At 49.2% G+C, this 24,429-nt stretch overlaps 1 long non-coding RNA gene across 1 annotated transcript in view; it reads right to left on the reverse strand.

Annotated features, from left to right (window-relative positions):
• LOC144888333 (uncharacterized) overlaps window positions 1–12,906 on the reverse strand; it is a 12,993-nt gene extending 87 nt beyond the window's left edge. Inside the window, exons 1-2 of the long non-coding RNA XR_013620930.1 lie at window positions 12,829–12,906; window positions 11,193–11,288 (exon numbers count right to left, since the gene is read on the reverse strand). This is a non-coding gene — a long non-coding RNA (uncharacterized LOC144888333). The remainder of the gene's footprint in view (window positions 1–11,192; window positions 11,289–12,828) is intronic.
• Between the last annotated feature and the right edge of the window lie 11,523 nt (window positions 12,907–24,429).

A 24,429-nucleotide genomic window follows, 5' to 3' on the forward strand; every position in this document is an offset into this window, starting at 1 on the left:
GGAAGACCAAATAGCACATGCAGATCATCAAAAGCAGTTATCATACTAAAATACGCCATTTTTATTTGTGTCTGATGAATTTTTGACGCCAATACATTCTGTCGTTACTTATCCAATCTCAACCAAACTTGACAGGATGACGAAGGGTTACACAATGAAGGTTGTAGCGCATTCATTTGCCCCCCCCCCTCCCCAAGGGGGTTTTCTCCCCCGAGCGGGTTTTCCCCGTCATTGCCGTCAATGGGGTTGCACGTTGAGTTGTATGTCAATGTTAAATTAGCTTTGTCGTGGCGTTTGTCCAAAGAAGATTTATCGTGGCGTTTTTCCAAAGACGCTTTTAATAACAAAATAATGATAATCGCATATTGTTAATGTTATCACAAAACAATATTAATACTAATAAAGTCCCACTTCCCCAAGGCATTTTTCCTGCAGTGATGACGTGTATAAACAGCTTATCTTTAACTATAATTCACCAAATGTCCGTCTGTCTGTCCGTTCGAAGGTACCGCAAAAATGGCTGAACAGATCGCAACGATATTTTAGGTGGGTAATCCTGGGACCCCCTGGGTCCCCCTGGGACCCCCTATATTGTTTCTCTAATTTTTCCAAGTTTTCCAATTTTCCAGTTTTTCCAAACACGATGGTGTGGTGCTGCGCACACAGGACCGGCGCCAGACTATTTTGCGCCCTAGGCAAGGCCAGCTACTTGCATCCCCTCCCCCCCCCCATTTTTTTTTGCCAACTTCGATTTTTAAAAACAGATGTTTTGTATAAAAAATAAAAAGCAGAAAACTTGAAACTGCTAAATTTATTTTAAATTGCAAGACTAAGTACCGCAAGATGCTAACAGCACCAATATTAAAGGCGCAATGTCCATTAATATGGCAGTGGCCAGGGGTGGATCCAGGGGGGGGGTGCTGGGGTGCGCACCCCCCCCCCCTTCGATCCAGGATGAGGGTGCAGGCGGTGTAAATCTGCTGAACTGTTGGACCAGGGAAGAACACAAGGAACTGCAGAAACTTCCAAGAACGCACGAAATGCCGTTTCTGACGATCAGTTATTTAAAATTTCATGGGGGAGGACCCCCAGACCCCCCCTTTATCCCCCACCAGCGCTATGGTTTCATGCACCCCCCCCCCCCGTCAAAAAATTCCTGGATCCGCCCCTGGTGGCCCTGTTACCCCACGCTTTGGGGCAAATGGGCTTTCACTTAAAAAAATATGACACTACATGTGGTTTGCAATGCAAAATAATGAAAGTGGTCCCTTTATGAGTGTGTGAATGGAAATTACAGATAAACTAAACAGTTTTTGGTTTGAGCAATAAGTTTTAGATATGCAAAATCAAAATTTTAAATAAACAATCTTTGATTATCTTTCGCAAATACAAAAGAAAATATTTTGGCACACAAATCATTTTGAACTAAAGGGCACTCAGTATGCTGTGACCAGTCTTAAAACAATAATTTATATAAAACTGTGACCCTTTAAGGTTCAGTAATACGCCCCTCTGATCTCCGCGCCCTAGGCGGCTGCCTAGTTGGTCTAATGGTAGCGCCGGCCCTGTGCGCACACACGACTCGATTGCCAGAGAGGTAGGCCACAACGCGTTTGTATAACAAAGAGTCTTTATTCAAAGCTCGTACTTCAGCACTGGCCGGGCTCAAGCTTAGAGCCCGCATATATGTGCCGAGGCCACGCCTAATCCCCGGGCGTGGCCGATCGGTCGAAAGGCGGGGCATGTGCTTTCATCCCCCGCCTGGATGCTCGCGCCACCCACTGGTGCGCGGAATTATTTCCCCTTGTGCCCGCCACATGCGCCCCCCGAGAATTCCCGCGCACCTGAAGGGTGAGTTTGCTGGGAAGCCGGATGACCCGGCCGAAACGCACCCTGGCGATGGGTGCAGGGCTGGGGGGTAGCGGGCTGGTGGGGCGGGGGGGGGGGGGTGCCGGGGGTCCGACCGCCGGGGGGCGGCTTCGACGCGGAGGCAGAGCTGCTTGCGGGGGGTGGTCCAGATCGAGGTGGGCCGGCTTGAGGCAGTCCACGGAAATGCGATCCGGGGCACCGCCGATGTCGATGGTGAAAAATTTGTCCCCAGTCTCCAGCACGTGGAAGGGCCCGTCATACGGGGGCCGTAGCTGTGCCCGGTGGGCGTCGTGCAGGACGAAGACGTACTTTGCCGTGCGAAGCTCCGGGGCGACGTGGGAAGCGGGCAACCGTGGTGTGCCGTTGGCACCGGGGCGAACCTCCAGGCAGTCTCCTGAAGGGCAGAGCGCTGTTGCGCCGCGGACCAAGGAGCCGTGGAGTCGGGGATAAATTCACCCGGTACCCGCAGTGGTTGCCCGAAGACCAGCTCCCCCGAGGATGCGCGCAGGTCATCCTTGGGCGCCGTCCTGAGGCCCAGCAAGACCCAGGGGAGTCTGTCGACCCAGCCGCCATCGCGGAGGCTGGCCCGGAGCGCGGCCTTCATTGAGCGATGCAAGCGCTCGCACAGGCCATTGGCCTGGGGGTGGTAGGCCGTGGTACGGTGTAGTTTCACCCCGAGCCCTTGCGCCACCGCGGCCCAGAGCTCTGAGGTGAACTGGGGGCCGTGGTCGGACGAGATGTCCGAGGGGGCACCGAACCGGGCAACCCAAGTGGCGATGAAGGCTTGCGCCACATCAGCCGCAGACGTCGCCGCCAATGGGACGGCCTCTGGCCACCGTGTGGTGAGGTCTACCATGGTGAGGAGGTGGGTGAACCCCCGCGAGGGGGGCAGAGGTCCCACCAAGTCGACGTGCACGTGGTCGAACCGATGCTCGGGCACCGCAAACGGGGCCAACGGGGCCTGGGTGTGGTGGTGGACCTTTGCGCACTGGCACGCGAGGCACATCCTGGCCCAGTCGCGGACGTCCTTCCAGAGGCCATGCCAGACGAACTTCGCCGCGACGAGCTTCTGGGATGCCTTCGTGCCCGGGTGGGACAGGCCGTGGATGGCGTCGAAAACGGGGCGCCGCCAGCCAGCGGGCACGATGGGGCGAGGCCGGCCGAGGGAGACGTCGCATAGGAAGGCCGCGCCCGCGGCGTCGAATGGCACCTCGGTGACGCGGAGGCCCGTGACGGCGGTCCGCAAGGCCTGGATGCCGGGGTCGGCGGTCTGGTCCTCCGCCATCCGGGCATAGTCGACCCCGAGGTGGACCGCGTGCACGACGGACCGGGAAAGGCAATCCGCCACCGGGTTGTCCTTACCCGCCACGTGACGGATGTCCATCGTGTACTCGGACACGGCAGAGAGGTGACGCTGCTGCCGTGCCGACCATGGCTCGGCGACCTTGGCCATCGCGAACACAAGGGGCTTGTGGTCAACGAAAGCCATGAACGGGCGGCCCTCCAGCAGATGGCAGAAGTGTCGGACCACCAAATGGAGCCCGAGCAGCTCGCGGTCGAAGGTGCTATAGCGGTGTTCGTGCCGGCGAAGCTGCCAGCTAAAAAACACCAGCGGTTGCCAAGCACCACACACCCACTGCTCGTGCACCGCGCCCACCGCGTAGTCCGACGCGTCGGTGGTGAGGGCGATCGGTGCATCGGGCGCCGGGTGCGCCAGCATGGTGGCGTCGGCCAGGGCCAGCTTTGCGCCGCAAACGCCGCGGCCATCGGCTCCGACCAGGCGATGTCACCTTTGCCCAGCTTGCCCCGGAGGGCCTCTTGCAATGGGCGGAGGTGCTGGGCGACGTGGGGCACAAAGCGGTGGTAAAAATGTACCATGCCCAGGAACTCCTGGAGCCCCTTGATCGTGCGGGCCGCGGGAAATCCATGACCGCCTCCACCTTGGCCGTTAAAGGGATGGCCCCGTGCCTGGTGATGCGGTGCCCAAAGAAGTCGATGGTGGCAACGCCGAAACGGCACTTGGCGGGGTTGATGATTAAACCATGCTGGGCCAGGCGTTCTAAAAGCGTGCGGAGGTGGAGCAGGTGCGCCTCCCGGGACGCGTTCGCGACTAGGATGTCGTCCGGGTAGACAAACAGGAAAGGTAAGTCGCGCAAGGCGCTGTCCATAAGCCGCTGGAATGCGTGGGCCGCATTCTTCAACCCGAAAGGCATTCTCAGGAACTCAAAGAGGCCGAAAGGGGTGATGACGGCCGTCTTCGGGACGTCGTCTGGTTGGACGGGGCCCTGGTGGTAGCCCCGGATGAGGTCCACCTTGGAAAACACGGTCGTGTTTGCCAACCGGGTGGAAAAGTCCTGGATATGCGTGACCGGGTAGCGGTCGGGGGTGGTGGCATCATTGAGCCGGCGGAAGTCCCCGCACGGCCACCATCCCCCCGCCGGGCTTCAGCACAATGTGCAGAGGAGAAGCCCAAGCGCTGTTGGAGCGCCGTACGATCCCCAGCCGCTCCAGCATGGCGAACTCCGCTTTCGCCACCGCGAGCTTCGTGGGCTCGAGTCGGCGTGCCCGGGCATAGACCGGCGGCCCGACCGTGGGTATATGGTGCTCCACACCGTGTTTAGTGGCCACCGCTGAGAAGGTGGGCCGCGTGAGGGCCGGGAAACTGGCGAGGAGGCGGGTAAAGTCGTCCGCTGCCGGAAGCGTGCAAACTAAACTCGCCGGGACGGAACCTTCCAGCAAGCCGCTTGGCAAGCCGCTCAGTGAGCCGCTCAACGAGCCGCTCAGCGAACAAGCGAGCGGGCTAAAGGTTTCGGCCTGGACGAGCCGTCTGCGCTTCACGTTGACCAACAACCCATTCGCACATAGGAAGTCCGCACCGAGCAGTGCCATTGGCACGCTGGCGGTCACGAACGACCATTGAAAGCGCTGCCCTCTGAACCGCAGGGAGAGGCAACGCTTCCTGAATGTGCGGATGGGTGTACCGTTGGCAGCAAGCAAAGCGGGGCCCTGGCCCGCGGTTTGCTTGTCGGACGTGGAGGCGGGGAGGACGCTCACTTGCGCTCCTGTGTCACAAAGAAAACGGCGCCCAGACAAGGTGTCCGTGATGAAAAGGAGGCTGCCGGAATGGCCGACGCTCATGGCCGCAAGTGAGCGCCGGTTGTTTCCAGACCCGTCAAAAGAGCACGGCGGGCGACACGTTTTAGCCTGGCGGCCGAACCTGGCATGGTAGTAGCACCAGGTTTGCGGCGGTAACGGCCGCGGCGGCCGTGCCGGCGACGGTAGTGGTGGCGGCGGCGGTAGCGGACGGGGCGTAGCAGCGGCCACGAGGGAAACCGGGGGCGCTGGAGCCTCCGCACCAGGATCCACTATGGCAGCACCGTATACCAACCGCGTGTCGCAGGCCGCAAAATACTTGTCGGCCTCTACGGCCAGGGCGCGGGGTTCCTTTATTTTGGAACCGGCCAGCGCGAGGCGTACCTGTGCAGGTAGCTGGCGTAGGAAAAGTGCTCGGAATAAGAATTCCGGGGGCTGGTCGCCAAGCAGGGACAGCATGGAATCCATCCGGACAGATGGTCGTGTGTCGCCGAGGGCGGGAAGGTCCAGGAGGCGGTCGGCCCGTTCGATCTCCGTGAGCCCGAACGTGGCGATGAGGAGACGTTTGAGCGCCTCGTACTTGTTGCCGAAGGATGGACACGACTCGGGCGGCAGTGCTGGGCCCAAGGGCGGCGACCACGTGGTAGTACCGGGTCTCGTCCGCCGTTATGCCTTGGAGTTGGAATTGAGCTTCGGCTTGCAAAAACCAAACGTCGGCTTGCGCTTCCCAGAACTCCGGGAGTTGGACTGCGATGGCGTTGGTGGCCATGGCGCGTTCGGTGGTCAGCAATGGCTGAACCAATCGGGGTCACCAGTGTGGTGCTGCGCACACACGACTCGATTGCCAGAGAGGTAGGCCACAACGCGTTTGTATAACAAAGTCTTTATTCAAAGCTCGTACTTCAGCACTGGGCGGGCTCGAGCTTAGAGCCCGCATTTATGTGCCGAGGCCACGCCTAGTCCCTGGGCATGGCCGATCGGTCGAAAGGCGGGGCATGTGCTTTCGTCCCCCACCTGGACGCTCGCGCCACCCACTGGTGCGCGGAATTATTGCCCCTTGTGCCCACCACAATGGAATATTATTTACCGATATGAACAGTGATGTGGCTTTTGTTGAAATTATACGTACCAGGAGAGAGTATATCGACTCCTGACGAACTCTTCCTATATAAAAGTGCGGCTCCGAAGTAACACGGCAGCGTGTGCAAAGCGACTGAGAAACAGGTGTAGCGGCCGCTTCTGTGTTACAGATTCGGCACGCACTCTTCACACATAAACGTGCGACTGAGAAAGACGTGTAGCAGCCGCTTCCGTTTTGCAGAATTCAATCTTTTTTCAAAATGGGCGCCATGTACTGTTTAGATTTTGATGATTTGCGTGTGATATGATTTAACGGATGTTTATATGAATCGTTTAAAATAAAAAAGCCTTCAATGTCTGATATTTTGCCTTTTCATTTGGGCTTCCCAATTGAAGCCCCACTAGTAGGGTGGGTACCGTTGCCAGTAGTTATAATGGCGTTTCTGTGGGAGCAACATAGAGTTATATTATAGACTCGAGGGCGCACTCGCCACATGGCCCCGTGCCGGCAAGGACGACCGGCAGCCATGTTTTGGGGGGCAACATTTGTTGACAACGTACATTTACATGTACATGACCTATTTATGTCGCGAATATTTTCTAGTTGCAAGATGCCGAAAAGTTGTGCCTGCTACGAGTGCACAAATCGTAGCAACCAGAAGAAGGATGTTAGTTTTCACAGGTGAGTACTCTGTGTTTTTCTTTTTAAAAGTAGAAATTTTGGTCGGAATTTGGTCAGATTCATCGAGAGTGGCGGACAGGCATACAACAAGAAGCAAGGCTGTATGGCTCTCTTTTATGTCATGTGTCTTATTGTTGTCGCCATTACAATAAGACCCATGGTAAAAGAGAGCCATACAGCCCTGCTTGTAGGGCTAGACAGGCACAGGCATGACAGGCGGAGTTGATGTCTCTTTGCAACTCTTTCAATCTTTGGAACAAAGGCCTTTCCATTCATGCCATTGTGGCCAAGCATTACACTGGGCCTTACCCTAAAAATGAACTTCAAACCTGCGAGAGATTATTTTTGTCTGTCACCTGGTCGTCATAATGATCGTGACTGATGGACTGATAACACCTACAATACTACAGAAATGTTTCGAGGCAAGTCGGACCCGAACCATCTCCGACCCAGACCATCTCGGACCCAGACCATCTCGGACCCAGACCATCTCGGACCCAGACCATCTCGAACCCAGACCATCTCGGACCCAGACCATCTCGGACCCAGATCATCTCGGACACAGATCATCTCGGACACAGATCATCTCGGACCCAGAACATCTCGGACCCAGAACATTTCGGACCCAGAACATCTCGGACCCAGAACATCTCGGACCCAGAACATCTCGGACCCAGACCATCTCGGACCCAGAACATCTCGGACCCAGACCATCTCAGACCCTGACCATCTCGAACCCAGACCATCTCGGACCCAGACCATCTTGGACCCAGACCATCTCGGACCCAGACCATCTCGGACCCAAACCATCTCGGACCCAGATCATCTCGGACCCAGACCATCTCAGACCCTGACCATCTCGAACCCAGACCATCTCGGACCCAGACCATCTCGGATCCAGACCATCTCGGACCCAGACCATCTCAGACCCAGACTGTCCCAGATCATCTCGGACCCAGACCATCTCAGACCCAGACCAACTTGGACCCAAGAGTTTTTTTCAGTGTGACTTATCTTAATTCTTATCATGAAGTATCATTCTTTTAAAGTCGTTTTTTTTCTAAATCCAAGTGGGACAAAAGTCATATTATACATATTCTTGCTTCAGGTTAATTTTGCCCTTATACCGGTGTACATTAAAGGATAGCAAACCTTAAAGACTTTTTTCCCCACGTATCAAAAGATGTTCGAGAAGTCTAAAACAACTACACATTTTCCCTTTGGTGTTTTCTTTCGTGGCTTTTTGACCCAAAATATATTTGTACATTTTGCATGGGCAGTACCATCTTGAGATCCTGTGATGTAATGGGGTCCCATCGATCCAGACTACCATCACAAGGTCAATTCTAAGACATGCCTGTAGCAACGTCACACATGCAGCCTCAACAAAATCCAACAATCTGCTTTGGATTTTTGTTAGGTCATGCGTAGAATGGATGTGGTGTTTATTTGTTTATTTGTTGGGGTGTTTGTTTGTTTGTTTGTGTGGTTGGGTGGGTGGCTGGTTGGTTGGTTGGGTGGGTGGCTGGTTGGTTGGTTGTGTGGGTGGGTGGGCGGGCGGGTGGGTGCCTGGTTGGGTGGTTGGTTGGGTGGGTGGGTGGCTGGTTGGTTGGTTTTTGGCTGGTTGGGTGGTTGGTTGGGTGGGTGGCTGGTTGGTTGGGTGGTTGGGTGGTTGGGTGGGTGGGTGGGTGGGTGGGTGGTTGGGTGCGTGGCTGGTTGGGTGGTCGGTTGGGTGGGTGGTCGGCTGGGTGGGTGGTTTTTGGTTGGGTGCGTAGTTGGTTTTTGTTTGGTTTTGGGTGGTTGGTTGGTTGGGTGGGTGGGTGGCTGGTTGGTTGGGTGGGTGGGTGGGTGGGTGGTTGATGGTTGGGTGGTTGGTTTGTGGGTGGTTTGGGTGGTTGGTTGGTTGGGTGGCTGGTTGGTTGGTTGGGTGGGTGGTTGTGTGGATGGGTGGTTGGTTAGTTGGGTAGCTGGTTGGTTGGTTGGTTGGGTGGGTGGTTGGTTAGTTAGTTGGGTGGGTGGTTGGTTGGTTGGTTGGGTGGGTGGGTGGGTGGTTGGTTGGTTGGGTGGGTGGGTGGTTGGTTAGTTGGGTGGCTGGTTGGGTGGGTGGGTGGCGGTTGGTTGGTTGGGTGGGTGGTTGGGTGGGTGGTTGGGTGGGTGGGTGGGTGGTTGGGTGGGTGGTTTGGTTTATTGGGTTTGTGGTTGATTTGTATTTTTTTTTTTTTTTTTTTTTTTTAAATTAAGGTTTGAATTATAAATTAAGTTGCAATGAATTAAATTAAATATGAAAGTGATCTTTCTTGTCACTGTGCCTCAGTTTTTTATGTTGCAGTTTTCTACTGTCCGCATATAAATGTGATTGTGCCCCCCTTCCCGTTACAGTGAGCAGAGTGAATGTCCAGATGACCGAGTATAACTTAGTTTTATCATGGGTGTTTTATAATGAACTGTTTTACACTCCATTAATAATCAGGAAAATATAACTTTTTTTTTTTAGGTAAATCAATGTATCGTTCGTTCGTGTGGTTGCCAACTTCAATCAAGATTGGTGCTTTAATATATGATAAATAGTGGCAATCACTATATTGTTCGTTTTGTTACGGATTCGTCACTTCCGTTGTTGTGGTTTTCATCCACTTGAAACATTTCTGATTCCATGTATTATTATTGTTGTCATTTAAAGGGAATAGATATTTCTATTTTAAAAAGTTAAAAGTTAAGGTTTTAAATGAAACAGGAACCGGACGGCGAGGAAGAGGAGAAAAAAGGGCGGAGCGTGTGAGTCGGACTGCGGACAAGAAAGCCGAGTCGCGCCGAGGTCTGGAGCGAACGTTGGCGAGCAAGAGTCACTGGCGAACTTTCGGGTTTCTGGGAAAGGGATTCCTACGACCGAGTTGTCCTCGCTGTGACCGATCAACCTGCGTGTCAAGTTTTTGGTGGTGGATTCCGAAGAGAATTATCGCCGGGCCGGTACGTCTCAAGAGCGGGTCGTCGGCCATTTTGACTCGCGCAGGACTTGTGCTTCGCTCGCGGTTTCGTCTCTTTTCGACCATTTTACCGCATTCAGATGTCGATCTGGGGCGTGTGTGTGACGTGGCTTTTTGAAGGTTAATTCGTCCATACCCGAGGGTGTGATGTCTCAGTCACCTGTAGGGCGCCTTTGGATATCCCAGTCGCCTTGAGGGCGCCTTTGTACAGCTGTGGCTGTGGGACTGTATTTGCCATCCGAACGGGATTCTGGTCTCGATCGGACATCGTTCTGTCGATCGCTGGAGCAAATCAACTTTGGGCTTGAAGCCGGGAATAAGAGACATTGGGGATGTTCGTGTTTCACTCACTTGGAGCACAGTGAGTTCTATATTACCAAAACTGATGGTACCATCATAGGACATGGATTGTACTATTGAATACTATTATTGTTGTACTGTTATTCTTGTGTGATCTTAATACAATATTTGTTTGTGAGTAACCATTGGGGTGGCTTCTCCATTGATCTTTGACATACGGAATAACACATTTTTCTGCCGTGACTCCTCTCGGGGCTCGGAGGTACACCGTGACCAGGGGGTCGGGGATGAGCACGTAACAGTTTAGATTGAAGAAAAATAAAAAAATAATAAAAATCAACTTTAAACGGCCACTCGTTCTAAGACACCATAGCGTTAGTGTGCGCATCCGTGTACTTGTTGCCCCCCAGAAACATGGCGGCCGGGTCTCCATGGTGGCACGGCCGGTTCTGTACACGGCATAGCGAGTGCAGCCTCTAGTCTATAATATAACTCCATGGGGAGCAACAGCTTCTAAAGGAAGTAAAAATATTATACACCGCAAACACGTATGCTTAGCTTTTTTAACAGTCGCTCATGCTCTTTATAACACAAAATGAAGAAATTTGGAGGAATCTCGACATCGGTGAAGTAAGGTTTACTTGCAGAACTGAGCGAAGATCTACTGCACTCTATATACCCCGCAAATGTTGGGTTAATAACATGGCCCTTTCTGCCGCTGCCGTGGCATTTTTCGTAGCGAACTTTTGAAACTCGCTCCTGCTGTTTCACACGAAATTGAAAGGGAGAAGCTCGGGTTGTGCTCCTTTACGAAGCAGCTAGCTAGTGCTTGCCAAGCCAGCCGTTCCTTAATGGTTTTGAATGGAGTGCTTGTTCGAATGCTTAATCCAATTGGTGATCTCTTCACAAGAAACTTGGTAAATGAACACACCCAATGTTACTGAGACCCGACCATAGATCGACTGTAATATATACACCCCAAAGAGGAATGACCCTTCCTGCCCTTACCGGAGTCTGCAGGTGTAGGCTACTAGTTCCATGAAATGCTTCAATCATTAAACTTAAATTTCATTCCGCATGTCTAGTATCTCCTCCCAGCTCCTTCCCAAACAGGTATCGATACTTTTGAGTCAATTATAACATCAACAAAAGTGTAAAACATTGCAGTGGATGTTAGAGCTCACTTGACCCGTGTTGCTTTTGAAGGAGAACCATTGGTCATTCGTGAAGAGGAGATGAAAGTCCTCATTTTGAAAATGTTGGCTTCCTTATTTTTCTGTCTGCAATATTGAAAAGGAAGGTGTTTAGTACATTTCAGGTCATGCGGTGAAAAGGAAAGGTGTGATACAGTGACAAGAAGGACATGGTGAAGTGTGCAGACTGTCTTCACAAGCTATGACTCTCTCACTGCGTACACATGTTACAATTATGAGTACACCTTTAAAATGAAGGTAAGTGAGAGGGAGGGCACTCTTCATAGGTGTGAATGTTATTCATTGGACCTGCAGTTGTCAGGCACAAAACGACCAGACTCAGTGTTTTAATGGTTCGAGCTTCTGTTCTGAGTCTCGGAGGTCGACGGTTCAAAACCCGAGCCAAGTTCAGCAAAGACTTAAAAAATGGTGCCCCTCACTTGTTGCTCAGCATTTATAAAGAATGCAGCATGGACAAAGAACCATCGGTTGACAAACATTGCACAGGATTGTAAAAACCTCGAAGAAGCAACGCTACAAAACCAAAAGGCAGTTTACTGGTACACCGTGGCCCTTTTCAACTCGTGCCGTGGGTTCCGTACCATTCCAAAGTTATTGCTCGCAGATAGAACAGTCAAACTTAAAGCTGCTTCCGAAGAATAGTATATTACTTAATGATTCGGGGCCCTGTCTGTTCCGCACTAAGTTTCTCGTATTTTATCTCTGAGGTGCGCAGCTCCCTATGGCCTTAGATCATGTACGAAAACTAGAACAATGCGACTGTGTCACCAATATGCCTCTGCATAGTCCCACAGCGGGTAGATGCCATCACTCTGCATATGTATGGGTAGGGGATCACGTTTGTGAAGTTTCGTGTTGATCGGATAGGGTTCGTTTTTCCATCTAATATGGCTGCCAAACCACGTGACCTATGACATCATCATTTTCAAACTATACGCAACAGTGCTGTTAGATGATATTTGTAAAATATCACATCGATAGGGTGAGCGGTTTCAGAGATACAATTATTTAATATTTTCCTTCAATCCAATATGGCGGCCAAACCTTGTGATCTATGATGTCATAAATTTAATATTTAAATACAAATTGGTCATAGATCATGTGCATGCAATTTCAGATATTTAGGATAAGAAATTATATTGAAACATTTTTGGCTGGTATCCCACTTCACCTATGATGTCATCATTATCATGCTTTTGTTGCTCATTGGGAATACTTGACAATGTGCCAAGTTTCAAATTTTTCCATTGAGCGGTTTCCAAGAAATGCATTTTTAATTATTTGCTTTTAATCCAAGATGGCTGCCATTCCACGTGACTAATGACGTCACAATTATCATAAAAACATTCTGCATGGCTGTCACTCCTACCCTGAAAGTTTCTTCTCAATCGGACATATGGTTGCTGAGAAAAACAAGGTTTAGCCCGTACGGACGGACGGACGGACAACCCGAAAACATAATTCCTCCGGCGACTTCGTAGGTAGAGGCATAAAGAAAAAGTTACACTCATTACCACCTGAGATAGCAACGCTCAATTTATGTATATCAAATGATAAAGCAAAGCACAACTTATCGAACCAAAATATCAATTTCGCACCAACTCACCGAGGTATGAAGTAGGTCTCCCATTCTGCAGGTTGACTGGGCTTCCGGCGATCGGCCAACGGCAAAGGTCGGGGCCGCAGGCGCACGGCAGGTCGAAAAGTAAGTCTGTGTTCGCTCGGTTTTAAAAGGGGAAAATCAGGGCGCATCACCTAGGCGGCGGGAGGAGTGCGAGAGAAAATGGAGGCTTAAAGAGTGTGGAGACAGACACAAAGTATCGAAAGATTGACGTCTGAGTGGAGAAAAAGGTACAATTAAAAAGCAATCTTACCTGGCGAGTCTTTGAGGATTTTGGGTGTATGTTTTGAAATAAACGTGAGTCTCCATAAGGGGTGTTCAGAAGAGTCAAAATCACCTTTTCTTGATCTGTTTGACCCAAAAATGTACCTGTTGGGGATTTTCGAAAATCGTTATTTTAAAAAAAAAAAGGTTTTTCAAAATGAATTTCTTCATACGCACTTTATACGTCATTCAAGCAGTAAGGGAGTCACATGACTGCAATATTCAAACAGTAAGGGAGTCACATGACTGCAATATTCAAACAGTGAGACCCAAGGTTTTCATCAGGATGAAAAACCGGAGAATATCTCTTCTAAGAATGGTGAGCTATCGAGCATCAACTTGGTGAGAATTGGTGATGGTGAAAACAACATTCGGATTCACCATCTCCAGATTCCAGTCATGTGACTGCCACAACTCATTCTGACTCACACTTGACTGCCACAACTCATTCTGACTCACACTTGACTGCCACAACTCACCCTGTCTCACACTTGAGTGGTGTCCTAACACTTGGTAAAGGAAACAGTCATAATCCCAGGAATAGGCCAATTCGGTGGTCGAAACGTGGGAATTGCCTAATGTACAGTTACAAGGGATGGTGGTCCCTTCAGGGATACACAAATAAAGGGCCATTCAAAAGTTCTGGAGTGAGATTGGATTCCTATAAGAAACAACATTTATATTCTCTTGTGTAAGTATAGATATGAGTGGGAAAAGAAAGATTTCCCTCTCAACAATTATTATATGATACATATATATATATATACATACAGTCACGTGAAAAAGTAAGTACACCCCATGTAAAGTTTTGACTTTTTCAACATATTTCAACATACAGCTATTTGATCTTCTGTTCAACAATATTGATAGATAAAGGTGATATAATATAACAAATATCATGAAACATTTACATTTTGTAGTCCATTGTATAATTTAAATTAACATAAATGCAAATTTCGCATGTGGAAAAAGTAAGTACACCCTTGGCTCTAGTAGGTGGTATTGCCCCCTTTGGCAGAAACAACCTCAAGTACGCATTTCTTATAACTGTCTACCAGTCTCTGACATCAACTGGGAGAAATTTTGCCCACTCCTCCATGTAGAATTCTTTCAACTGTGCGATGTTTGAGGGGTTTCTTGCATGCGCAGCTCGTTTCAAATCCCCCCACAACATCTCGATGGGATTTAGATCCAGGCTTTGACTTGGCCATTCCAGAACCCTCCATTTCTTTCTTTTCAGCCATTCCTTGGTGGATTTACTGGTATGTTTAGGGTCATTGTCATGTTGCAAGGTCCACCTTCGGTTGAGCTTCAACTCTCCGACAGATGGCCTCACATTATCCTCAAGCACCCTCTGGTACAATGAAGAATTCATAGTGGATTATATGATGGTGAGCTGCACAGGACCTGATGCAGCAAAGCTGCCCCAAACCATAATATTTCCACCACCATGCTTTACAGTTGGTATCAGGTTCTTGTGGTCAAATGCTGTCTTTGGTTTTCGCCAAACATGTCTTCTGGTACTGTGGCCAAATAGCTCTACCTTTGGCTCATCTATCCAGAGCACATTGTTCCAGAAGTGCTGGTCTTTGCCTAGGTGTTCATTGGCAAACTTTAGTCTTGCCCTGATGTTCTTTCTGGACAGCAAAGGTTTCCCCCTGGCACACCTCCCATGTTGATCAAATTTGTGCAGCCTCTTTCTAATGGTAGACTCGTGCACTTTGACATCAACAGTGGCAAGAGCTACCTGTAGGTCCCGTGATGACATTCTGGGGTTCTTTGAGACTTCTTTCAGCATCTTGCGGTCTGCTCTCGGGCTGAACTTGCTGGAGCGGTCTGGCCTGAACAAGTTGGCAGTTGTTTGGAATCTTCTCCATTTCTAGATGATCTTCCGGACAGTCGAATGATTGATTTCAAATTGTTTGGAGATCTTTTTGAATCCCTTCCCAACACCTGCAGGCATCTATAACCTTCTTTCTGAAGGCCTCAGAGAGCTCTTTTGATCGAGGCATGGTGACGCCGCACAATTCAACAACAAAGAGCAAACCAAACGAAATGTCTGAGGTTTAAATAAGACAGGTTCCTCCAAGATCCTCTCGAACGATGTTCTAATCATTTGCACCTGAGCTGGTGCACCTGATTCTAATTTTAGGTATTTGAAGTAGTGATATATGTAGGGGTGTACTTACTTTTTCTACGTGCGAAATTAGCATTTATGTTTATTTAAATTATACAATGGACTACAAAATGTAAATGTTTCATGATATTTGTTATGTTATATCACCTTTATCTGTCAATATTGTTGAAATGAAGATCAAATAGCTGTATGTTGAAATATGTTGAAAAAGTCAAAACTTTACATGGGGTGTACTTACTTTTTCACGTGACTATATATATATATATATATAAACAAAAACAATGCTATGATTATCTCCCCCACCAAAGGTGGATGGAAGTTATGTTATCACTCCTGTCTGTCTGTTTGTTTGTCTTTGAAGATGATATCTCAAAATGTTGTTGACGGATTCGGACGAAATTTGGCGGAAAGGTAGTTTTTGTGACAAGGATGAAATGATTAGATTTTGGTGAAGACCCGGATTCGGATCCGGCTAGTAGAATTTTTCAAGTGATTCTTCACCATTGAGAGATGGGGCCAAAAACGATGTATGGCAAGATAACTCAAAAAGTTGTGGACGGTTTTGGACGAATCATGGTGGACAGGTTGGGTGTGTGACAAGGAAAAACAGATTCGATTTTGGTGAAGATATGAATATGGATTCGGATACGAGATTTATTTAATTTTCAAGTGATTCTTCACCATTGAGAGATCGTACGAAAAGCGATATATAACATGATATTTAACAAAGTTATGGACGAATGATGACTGAATTTGGTGGACGAATTTGTTAGGTGACAAGAACAGCCGATTCGATTTTGGTTCAGGTCCAATCCATATCCGGCCTATCAGTGGGATACAAAACAAGCTGTTCAGCCTGGCGGAGGTAGGTATGCTCTCTACCGAGTGCACTTCTAGTTTGTCACGACGTTGAAAGTATCACATTCTGGAACCTTTTGAATGCCCTTTATGATGTAAGCAGTCCTTTGTGTGCACACACGCAGACGTGCAAATATAAACGTGCAAAACAAAAACACAACCTCAAACACACGAATAAATATAAATAAGTATAAATAATAAGCCTGGTGTTGGCTGAACAGTTAAGGTGGCTGCCTTGAGATCTTCGGGTCCTGAGTTCAAGCCGCTGTGATCTATTGAATTAACACGAGGTGGGTTGTCTCAACTAGCCTGTCATCCTTCCGCGGGCGGCACACTGAGTACCAGCTGAGAGGTAATGGGGGGCATTGCATCAGTAGCACAGCCGCACCCCCAGAAACTGATTCCCAGCAGCCACAGGCTGCATGCAAACCACCACCAGCATAAATAATAACATAAAGATACAGAAACACAGGAATGTAAATACATCAACCAGCAATAAAACATATAATAAGGGGAGCGGTAGACAAAATGGGGAGAGAGGGGGAAGCACACAAACACAACATTAGAGAGCAGGGACATCAGGAGATCTGAGGGAGGAAAGGAGGGGGCTTGGGGGGAGGAGGCGTGGGAAGGGGTGTTGTTGTTGCATACTCACCAACACTGTCCACCAACACTTCCTCACTTTTGTGTCCATTCGTGAGGCAAATACTTCTCATAGTCTCACATAATTCTTCAAGACTCTCCTGGGGTACGTTTGGATGAGGTATGTTTGGATGAGGTACGTTTGGATGTTCTGCGTTGTCCTCCCTCAACGGTTTCTGATGTTAGTGGGGAAGATATGACACAACACGTTAAACAAGACAGTTGTAAGATCTGTTTTGACATAGTTTTCGCTTTTTGAGGCGTATCGTGTTGTAAACCATTCCCACCAAGATGATCGAAACCACAACAGGATAAAGCAGCTGCACCTCTGGAGATTTACTTTCACACAAGGAATCACATGAGGTACTTCAATGCAGTAGGAGGCCATTCAGCCCATCAAGCAAGGGCATTTCTGAAAATATTCACCCCTTTATCACCACGACTTCTCGGTACGTTTCCAATTCGAGGTTAAACCCAACCATTCGCAAAACCTCCTTAAAATGGTAAATTTTGGTACTTTTTAATGCACTGATGTCGCCTTTTGATTGGCTCATTTCTTCAAAGAAATCTTCGATGTCTCATCTCGAGAGCTAAACACACTGCATGAATTAAGTGGAGCGATTGCATTGGTCAAACATTGAGAAACATGAGGTGTGCAGTGCTGACTGGTTGGTACTTACTCGGCATGACTATATTTAAGGAGGGGATTTATTGCCATCCCATCACAACACTAGCCCTAACACAAAGGATGATCGGTAAAACAAAACCTACATTTCCCATTTCCTGCTTCATCAGCTCCAATCTTGGGCTAATACGACCAAAATGTAACTGTGGAAAGAGTCAGCAAATAATATCTGTAAAAAAATCCAGGCAGTTGGAAACCCGACAGGAACTTTAATGGACCGTCCAAAGAAACACTCCTTTAATTGCCAATATTTACCCTCGCCAGAGGAGAGGGTATTGCATTTGGGTCCATTTGTCTGTTTGTGTAATTGATTGTCCACACAGAATGTGCTCATGTCGGCCACAAGTGCCACCTAGTGGTAGCCAGTATGCAGTACATGTTCCCTTTTTTCAACCGAGAACAACAACAACAACAACAACAGGCATTTTAAGGCCATTTCCCTGCTCGAGCGGGGGTTAGCCTTGCGGTCCCCATGACAATCTTCTCCATTTTGCCCTATTTTCTGAATCTCCCCTTGTTAACCCCCTTGCCCGCATTTCTACTTCAACCATCTTTAGCCAAGTCTTTCTCGGTCTTCCCCATCCTCTACTTCCTTCCACATTCATTTCCATCACTCTTCTCAACCAGTCACATTCATCCTTCCTCAACACATGACCAAAACATCTCAAACTGTTTCTCTTCACAGCGTCCATCACAGGCTCTATTCCCATCATCTTTCGCAATTCATCACTTGTCTTCCTCCCTCTCAACGATACTCCACACATCCACCGAACCATTTCCATTTCCACCCTTTCCAGCCTTCGTTGCTGCTCTACATTCATTACCCATGTCTCGCTCCCATAAATCATAACACTTCTCACACATGCAGCACACACCTTTCCCTTCAGCTTCATCGACACTCCCCTCCTCGTCAGCACGCCACTCAGTTCCCAAAACTTCTTCCATGCACATCTCACTCGAGCAACCGTTGCCGAGTCTGATCGACCTTCTCCATTCAGCATGTCTCCGAGGTAGCAAAATGATTTCACACCTTCCAGGTTCATGCCGTCTCCAAGATCCAACTCAACATTTCCTCCATCTGCAGCTCCCTCTGTGCACATCTTACATTTGAATGTAGCTGCCACACTGGTTAATGACCCTCTCAAACCACTACATTTTTGATGAACCCACTCAGCGCACATTGTACATTGAATGAAGTTCACTCCGACACCCTTCCTGCACACAGCACACGGCCATCACCTTTGTCTTTCAGATATTCACCTTCAGACCTTTTGTCTCCATACATTTCTTCCACTTGTTCATCTTCTCCTTCAGTCCAACCATACTTTCTGCAATCAACACCAGATCATCTGCATACAAACTCCCACGGTAAACCCTCCTTTACATTCCAAGCCAGCACCTCCATCACCGCTACAAATAGTAGTGGACTTAGTACCGACCCCTGATGCACTCCCACCTTCACCTCAAACTCACCACTGTTCCCGTCCTCCGTCCTTACAGCTGAGCGCGCTCTTTCGTACCTTGCCATCACCATTCTGATCCACCATTCCTCCACTCCTAACTTCCTCAATGCCCATGTCACTACTTCGTGTGGAACCCTATCGAATGCTTTCTCCAGATCAACAAACCCAAGAAACAACTTCTTCCTCTTCTGCATGTACCTGTCCTGCAACTGCTTTACAATAAAAAGTGCGTCTGTAGTTCCTCTTCCTGGCATAAATCCAAACTGAATTTCGTCGATATTCACCTTCTTCCCTATCCTCCTCTCAAACACACTTTCCAATACTTTAATTCCATGCACGAATAACTTTATCGCTCGGTGCGAGCCACAATCCAGAGGGTCACCTTTCCCCTTGTTTTGAGGGACGAGGGTACTCAGTTCCCAAACCACTGGAATGCGGCCTTCTTTCACCACCAGATTACAGATCTCTGTCATTCTCTTCACACCCCAACTTCCTGCTGCCTTCAACATATCTCCCACAACTCCCGTCGGCCCTCCCGCTTTTCTACCCTTCATTGCTTTTATCGCTTCCTCAACTTCCTTCTCATTTATCTTCTCTGCCCGTCCTAAAACTGGGTTACTCTCTATGTTGCCATCCCATTCATTCTCTGTATTCAACAGCATTTCCATATATCTTTTCCATCTTCCTTTAATTCCTCACCAACAATTGTCGACAACAATTTGTCCCACTTCATCCTTCAAGCAACTCACCCCCATCACATCGCACCGCTCTTTCGCTATCTGCTTTCAATCCTGAATACCGCTCTCTGACCCTCTTCCGAATACAAGCGTTCTCTGAGCATTTTCCTACATGCCTCCTGTGCCTTTACTGCCTCATTTCTTTGCATCCTTCTTGGCTGCCTTATAACTTTCATGCTCTGCCTTTTCTGCCCCCGCACCCTTCACCTTCTGCCACTCTTTGAACTTCTTCCTCTTCTCGTCAATCCCCTTTCCAACTTCATCATCCCACCACCATGTTTCCGAGTGCCTCGGTGGTCCTTTTGTCCATCCACATACCTCACCAACAGCTACCAACAGACTATCTTTCATTGACATCCAACCACTTTCAAGCTCAACCACATCATACTCTACCATACTCAGCCTCTCTTTTGATGCCTCCCTCACTGTCGCCTCTTTCAACCTCCACTCCTTCATTCTCGGTTGGTACTTCACCCGCCGAACTCTCCTCGCACCTTTTACCCTTATGTCGCAGACAACCAAGTGGTGATGTGAAACAGCCTCCTCCCCCGGGATCACCTTTGTGTCCCGGAGGTGCCCACACTGGATATACTCGTATAGGCAATTTTACGATGTTTCATGCCAGTACTTTTGACGTTATATTTTAAACTCTGATAATGTAGCAAGCATTGACTTGACTGATAATTGTCTTGGACTTCCACTTCCGGTCTTGCCGGCGAGGTTTCGTTTATTCGCAGCTGTCTACGCTCTCCATCGAAATCGAAGTTAAGTAATTGTTCCCATTTGTATTTTCGTTATAACTCTATTTATTTTATGGTGTTGTACGTATCGTGTGTCCTGAGGAAGATTTTCGGTGCAAATCTTTCATACCTGTATAGAAAACCGTGTTCATTCGTGTCGTGTCTTTTGTTTTGAGGCCTTGTGCAGTGTCCAACCTTGAGGCTTTGTTTTCCTCTCAGCGGTCCGTCGTTTGTGCTACAATAACTTTCGTTCTCTGCTTTTCCCAGTCTTTTCACCCCATAGCCTACTTCCTTATTTAAAATCAACTCAAAGAAAAAAACAACAACATTTCCTTCTCTGAATATCTGTTCGTATTCTTTGTTCTCATTCGTTTATTCGTTCTTATTAATTCGTTCATTCTTCGAACGACGTTCACTGTTATTACTGTTACTGTATTTATTACTCTGTATAACAGTTATTACTGTTATTACTACTGTTATTACTGTTCACTGTTAACGTTCACTGTTATTAACCTTAAAATGTTTACACTTTCCCCTCAAGTTCTGTATTCCGTCGTATATTATAACACCTTTTTCTTCTTCTTCTTTAAAAGGCTGCTTTCGACTTGCTCACCAAATCTATTCATCCCAAAAAAAAATTCCATCTCTTTCCGTGCCTCTTTTCTACATTCCCTAAATTCTCCTGCACTCCATCCTCCCTCCAGCATCCTTTAACGTATTTTTGACTCGAAGGTCACAAGAAACTCATTTTGCAATAAATGTTCGTTTCCCATTAATCGTACACTTTCTAAAAAAATCCAATCTCACCCCTCCCCTCCAAATCTTCCCCATAACCCCTCCGAGCCAAATCTTCCCCATCACCCCTCCCCTCCAAATCTTCCCCCTTACCACTCCCCTTCTAATCCTCCCCATCACCCATCCCTTTCAAATCTCCCCCCATGCCCCTTCTCTCCTAAACTCCCCCCACACCCTTCCCCTCCAAGACTCCCCCTCGCCCCTCCCCTCCTAGACTCCCCCCTCACCCCTTCCCTCCAAATCTCCCCCATATCCCATCCATTTCAAATCCCTGCCCTTGTCCCTTCCCTCCTAAACTCCCACCTCGCCCCTCCCCTTCAAATCTCCCCAACCTCATTTCTTCTCAATTTCCCCCCTCTCGCTCCCCCTCCTCAAAGCGTCCTCCCCGCTTCTTCCCCCTTCCAACTCTCACCTCCATCTCCCCCAACCTTCTGCCTCGCTCTTCCCCCTCCTCAAATAACACCTCATTGTGCCTCATCCAATCACCATCAAACCTTTTGTCCGCCCCATCCTTCCCTTTCTCCGAGCTATTCTGAAATCTCTGACACACCTTCAACAGCTCTCCCTACATCTTCCACATCTTACCCTACCCCTCCTCCCCCCTGTTCTGTATCCGATGCTCCCCCTTCCTCTTCATTAATGGTATGGACCTCAAACATCCGGGGCCTTCGTTCAAACTCAACTGATCTCTCCATACAGGTTGCTTCTGTCAAACCAGCCGTGATCTGCTGCACATAAACTTTCCTCCTTCATGATGTCTCTGATTCCTTAGTATCTCTCCCGGGTTACTCGCTCCTCCGGTATGATAGACCTGAGCCTCGTCCTGGAGGTGGGGTTGCTATCTTTATCAAAAACTCTCTTCCTCACTCACCCCGCACTGCACTCTCTCCACCTCACCCCCAGGAATACCTCTGGCTACGGCTTCCCCTTCGCTCCCACCTCTTGTTCATATGTGTGTTGTACCGTCCACCAAACAGTGATGACTCCATCTACATCTCGCTGTCTGATAATAAGGACCAACTTCTGTCCACTCATCCGAACTCTCTCTTCCTCATATGTGGTGATTTCAATTGTCACCATGCCAGTTGGCTGGGTGTGGGTACCTCTCTCACCAGCCATGGCTCCTCAGCAAAGGACTTCTGCGACTCACTGGGACTGACACAATCTGTCAATTTCCCGACCCGGATCTCAGTCAACGGAGCATATTCTCTTCTGGACTTGGTTATGACTAACTTCCCTGAAAATGTCTGCTGCTCTTCTTCTGCTCCAATCGGCTCATCTGATCATGTGCTTGTTAAAGTGGACATCTCTCTGACCATTCTCAGGGAGCCTGCTCAGCGTCGACGAGTCTGGCATTTCACTCAGGCCAACTGGCACTGTCTTCAAGCAGCCATCAATCATCTGGGCTGGTCTCCCGTCTCTACCACCTCTGACATCAACTCATCCTGGGAATTCTTCCAAAGTAAATTGCTCTCTCTCATGCACAGATTTAGCCCGTCTCGTCTTCAGTTGTCATACCCTTTGTAGTGAAATTATACCAAGGTGAACCCAGGGGGGTGCTCGCCACGAAAAGGGGCCGTCTATAAGACCCAGGACACGCGGGGCGTGCGGACACTTCGGCGGGACTCACTGTGACATTATCCAGTAGTTGAATGGTATGTACGCCCCAAACGCTGCGCTGCATTAACCATTGTTATATCGAAGCTACCTTTGCTGTGCTTGAATGCTCTGATTTAATGCCTATTGTTTGCATGTATTGTTACAGGAAATATTGCCGATCTAAATGATATTAAAGCCTACACAGAGGAAAGTCGTGTCTGCGCTTGATTTTCACGACATTTAATATCATTTATTTCGCCATGGCTGACCACAAGATGATCGTGGTTCCGATTCTCGGTGCCGACCCTCTGGCTGAAGGATCTGCATCGGAGTTTGCACACTGGCTCAACACGCTGCAGAACTACTTCGCTGCTCACGAGACGGAGCCAACCGCTGAGATACGGCTGTCCGTCTTACAGTCCAAGGTCCATCACACTGTGTACAAGACCATTTCTCGATTTGAGACGTATGCTACGGCCCTGGACGAGCTGAAGCGCCTTTACATAAAGAAACGGAGCGCTGTGCACGGCCGGCATCAACTCTCTCAGCGACGGCAGCAACCGTCTGAATCGATCGATCGCTATGCGCAGGAGTTGCGCTATTTATTGGCAGATTGTGTGCAGGACGTCCGGACTCATGAGCAAGTTCAGGACGATTTGCTCCGAGATGCATTCATATCCGGAATTAGTTCTGGAGTCTTGCGGCTGCGTCTCTTGGAGGTCGCGGAGCTGACATTTACAGAGGCACTACGGCTGGCGCGCGTTTATGCAGATGCTCGACAACAATTGACCGCCTATGATAACCCACGAGTCGTGGCGGGGGCCTCGCAACTCGCGCGACCCGAGAGGGCCATCGCCGAGGATACGGAGGAGGACCCGACCACCACGACGGCCGAGTCCCTGGGTGCTCCGGAAGCGGACTCCGCATCCGGCCTCACTGCAGCTGCCGCTGCCCGGCCACGGCTTGCCCGGTATGCAAAATGTTATTTTTGTGGCAATCGGCAGCATCCCCGGACTGAATGCCCGGCCCGAGAGGCAACTTGTCACCTCTGCTCCACTAAAGGCCATTTTGCAAAAGTCTGCAGAAAGGCCGCCCGGGGCACGCATTCCCGAGCGACCTTGAATGTGCTCATCGCTGAACCAATGGATCGAGCACCGGACGGGGCGCCTTGCACAGCTTTGATGAGCCGCTCTCCTCCTCGCGGGCCTCTGGCTTCTCGCCCGACCTTGGTGAGATACGTCGGGCCGCCGAAACAAATGGCGCAAACGCGACCGGTCACAAAGCATCTAACCTTGACTGGCTTGCAAACGCCTCCTTCAAACAAGCGACATGCACCCACTTTGGAATTGCCTCTCGAGGTGCGGCCAACGCAGCACGTGACTCGAGCGCCATCTGATGACAGCTTTTGCGAATTACATGCTTCCCTTCTGGCATGTCCAGCTGCTGATGGCAGAATTCATTCTCACGTGGCTCGAGCGCCATCTGGCGGTAGCTCTTGCGAATTACATGCACCCGCTTTGGCATATGACTCTGCAGATGGCAGTGAACTTTCTCCCGTGGCTCGAGCGCCGTCTGGAGGCTGCTCTCACGACTACTCCACACCGACTCTGGCAAATGAAACTACCGAAGAGCCAACTGACTTCAATGCTCCTGCTGAGGCCCGAAG

This window comes from Myxine glutinosa, chromosome 11, assembly GCF_964187855.1.
Source record: "Myxine glutinosa chromosome 11, kmMyxGlut1.1, whole genome shotgun sequence".
Classification (NCBI taxonomy): domain Eukaryota; kingdom Metazoa; phylum Chordata; class Myxini; order Myxiniformes; family Myxinidae; genus Myxine; species Myxine glutinosa.